This window comes from Nerophis ophidion, linkage group LG09, assembly GCF_033978795.1.
Source record: "Nerophis ophidion isolate RoL-2023_Sa linkage group LG09, RoL_Noph_v1.0, whole genome shotgun sequence".
NCBI classification, from domain to species: domain Eukaryota; kingdom Metazoa; phylum Chordata; class Actinopteri; order Syngnathiformes; family Syngnathidae; genus Nerophis; species Nerophis ophidion.
The window spans coordinates 38,104,523-38,108,230 of record NC_084619.1 but is presented as its reverse complement, the minus strand read 5'-3'; the positions used below and the strand labels follow the sequence as shown (position 1 = coordinate 38,108,230).

The 3,708-nt window shown below is 41.8% G+C and overlaps 1 protein-coding gene and 1 long non-coding RNA gene across 2 annotated transcripts in view; one reads left to right on the top strand and one right to left on the bottom strand.

Annotated features, from left to right (window-relative positions):
* The window catches only part of LOC133559311 (RING finger protein 122-like), an 18,968-nt gene extending 16,351 nt beyond the window's left edge, over window positions 1-2,617 (bottom strand). Inside the window, exon 1 of the mRNA XM_061910960.1 lies at window positions 1,740-2,617. The gene's annotated coding sequence lies outside the window, so the exon portion shown is untranslated. The remainder of the gene's footprint in view (window positions 1-1,739) is intronic.
* The window catches only part of LOC133559312 (uncharacterized), a 21,223-nt gene extending 18,364 nt beyond the window's left edge, over window positions 1-2,859 (top strand). Inside the window, exon 2 of the long non-coding RNA XR_009808144.1 lies at window positions 2,261-2,859. This is a non-coding gene — a long non-coding RNA (uncharacterized LOC133559312). The remainder of the gene's footprint in view (window positions 1-2,260) is intronic.
* The last annotated feature ends 849 nt before the right edge of the window (window positions 2,860-3,708 follow it).

Below are 3,708 nucleotides of genomic sequence, written 5' to 3'. Positions count from 1 at the left end.
CACTAAACGACTACGATAGTTTTATTTAACAATGTAATCATTTTGTTCAGCGTTTACCTGCTTGTTACAAGAAACTTGTTTCCATAGAGCTGGCAACACTGTCTCCGTGAAGTAGCAAATGAAAATAGAAAATTGCTGTTTATGTTTCACCCAGATGTGAGTGACAGACTAAAAGTCGGTACACTAAAAGTCGGTTAACAACAAGTGATATGAATGTCTGCGTACCAAAGGTAATGCTCAAACATCCAGTTTGTTAAGTCAGGACAAGACAGAACAAACTGAAACACTGAATCTGCAGCTTAAATGTTCGTCATTTGGGCTTGTGTGTGGCTTTTTCTACTGCCATCAGCTAGGACATATACAACAATCAAACCTGCAAAGGAGTCAGTGACTCACCGCATGTCTCCGATCGACGATTCCTGTAATTCGATAAAATTAATTGCAACTGTGTTTTTCAATATCTTTAAGGAGCATATTATAGGATTTAGAGTGTTTAGAGTGCTTTTTATGAGTGAGTCCATTATTTTCTATTTGTTGTCATTAACTGGAGGTCTTGGAACGTAACCCAGGAGAATAGAGGGGATCTAAGAATAAGCTTCTCCCACAAAACATTTGTGGAGTTAATCCTTTAGTTGCTCACTTTGCTATTGGCGCTCTGGCCTGTTTTGCAGAGATTGTGAATTTTTTTATGGAGTCATGTACAACAAATTAGTTATTGAGGCCCTGACAAAAATCATGCATTTCTGACACAAGGAAGCCAATGTAGCGCAACTCTTTTACAATTGTTTCAGTCGCCCAGGCCAAGTTTGACAATAGTTCTCAAACTTTTAGACCTTATTTCTTAGGCTGGGGTAAAATCAGTACATAATAATTGTTGATCTAAAAATATACCATGTCTGATGACATGGTGCCCCTGGGGCCAAATCCGGTCCAGGAAGGACCATACTGGCCCCCAAGTTAATTTCAAAACTCCGGAGACAAACATTTTTGCAGCAAATTACTAAAAACAGTAGCGTTCTCCTGTTGTAAAGATAAACTTGTAAACACATTGACCTTTAAACTTGCTAAGAAACGTAAAACACTGGGGTCCAAACATGTGATGTACATAACTGAGGCGTTCCTCAAGGCACCCATGAGTCTTCTCCTTTTTGGCAGTCACACATTGTTTTCGTAATGTGATCTATGTAACTAAGGTGTTGCTGTAGCCTTTACTTTAGATGCCGTCAGTAATTATTTGTTTAACTTCTTTAGTTATGCTTGTGGTGTTCCTCAAATTTAAATTTTAGGTCCTTTCTTTTTCATCATTTGGGCTATTCAACTGGTAGCACAACATTTCAGTTCATTTTTGCAGAGAATTCTTAAAAACACTTTAGTGCTGTCATAAATGATCTTTGACTTACTTTTTGCAGAAGGACCTTAGCTCGGACAAAATAAATAGACCAAAATCAAATGTCTACAGAATATACTTATAAGACTAACATTGAAGGGAGAAGTTTGGCCCCCCAAGTTTTTAGATTTCAGGAAAAACAATGTGAAGATCTCTATGGTGTACTGAGCTGATCTTTACTACCTGGGCCTACTGGCATTGTTTTATAACAAATCAGGTCCTCCCTTAGAGGTTTTAGTAAACAAAATAGGTGTTCATATTATTATACAAAACATATTTTGCTAGTGACTTGAGTAACTTGAACACAATCATAACCACAGAACGGCGTTTAAATAAGAAAAAGAAAACCTACCGTTCAACCACTGGACGGGTGGCAACAAATGTTGATGGCAGTGATGTGAAAAACAGACGTGGTGACCTTTGTCTCTCCAGCAACTTGGGAGTGACTCTTGCATGGAACAATTAGCTGTGGTTTGATTTGTCCTGATGAATAAAAGGTGCAGTCCGTCCAATTTTTGTTAGTTGTGAGTACAGACTCACAATTTCCTTAAGAAGGCATAACCGACTGTTTATTTGTCCTCCAATGATTCAGCCAAAAGACGTAGCACAAACATCCCCCTTATTGCACAGAGGATGGAACAAGGGTCCTCAAATGTCTTCCTGCTGGACACTGACAACAGTCTTGAAGCTTGAAAAGAAAAGGAAGCTCATGTCTATAAAGAAGAATACTCCTGTGGTCATCCAGCGATGGAGCTGCACAGTAGCTGTACAGCAGCTGAGCAGTACCTGCCTTGTGCTTTGTCTCCCACTCAAAACATTGTCACGAGGCTCTCTCTCTTTCTCCCCCTCCTTCTTTCTCCTCTCCTCTTTTAGATCTCCACGTCACTTGTCCTCCTCTCTGGCTGTGAAAACCTGCCGTGGCCAATTATGGAGACACAAAGGGAAGGGACATGGATGGGTTCCCCAGCAGCAGCAGCAGCAGCAGCACAGGCAGCCAAGCAAGTAGCCTCAGTGTTCCAGTGGAAAGCAGCACTTCATCTCTTCGTCTGAAGTCCTGCTGTTGAGACACAGCACAAGAAGATAATGCTGATTCCTCACATCAAGGCTTTCGTTCCTTACGTCGTCGTCTCTTGTTTTACTTCTCATCTATGGAGCTCTCAGTTTGTAAACAGATCCACGCTCATGTGATTCGCTGTCTGCATCCCAACTCTGTTTTTACTGCCCCCTCCTTCCTGCTTCCTCCTGCTCACTGCCACCCTTTGGCTTTTTTTTCTTCCACCTCCCCCACTTCCTTCTTTTTCCTTTGCAGCTGCAAGCTATTATTGAAGTATCACTTAAGAAGACATACGTGGAAACAGATTGCAATCTAGTGGTTACACAGAGGTGGGAGTAAGTCAATGTATTACAAGTCTCAAGTACGTCTGTAATCTTTGATCTCAAGTCAAGTCATTAAACAAGAAAGGTCAAGTCAAGTCTAGGGTATTTATAAGAAAGATCAAGTCAAGTCTCAAGTCGACCGGTTTTTGAGTCTTTCAAAGTCATTGACATTGAGCTAGAATAATGTTCCACTTATCAAACCCATGATCTGACTTTACTGTGTTTAACTTGTGCATCTATCCATCCCATCCATTTTCTACCGCTTGTCCCTTTTGGGGTAGCGGGGGTCGCTGTTGCCTATCTCAGCTACAATCGGGCGGAAGGCGGTGTACACCCTGGACAAGTCGCCATCTCATCACAGGGCCAACACAGATAGACAGACCACATTTACACTCACATTCACACACTAGGGCCAATTTAGTGTGGCCAATCAACCTATCTCCAGGTGCATGTCTTTGGAGGCAGAAGGAAGCCGGAGTACTTGGAGAGAACCCACCAGTCACGGGGAGAACATACAAAAATCCACACAAAGTTCCAGAAGCCCAGGATCGAACCCAGGACCTTCGTATTGTGAGGCACATGCACTAACCTCTGGTCAACTGTGCTGTATCTAATGCATTTAAAATGTATAGCATTCTCAAATTATGGTGGAAAATAAGTATTTGGTCAACCATTCAAATCTCTCTGATGGAAGGAGGTTTTGGCTCAAAATCTCTCGATACATGGCCCCATTCATTCTTTCCTTAACACGGATCAATCGTCCTGTCCCCTTAGCAGAAAAACAGCCCCAGAGCATGTTTCCACCCCATGCTTCACAGTAGGATTTGGTGTTCTTGGGATGCAACTCAGTATTCTTCTTCCTCCAAACACAACGGAATGGATACACGGATGATACAGCAGAGGATTGGGAGAATGTCATGTGGTCAGATGAAACCAAAATAGAA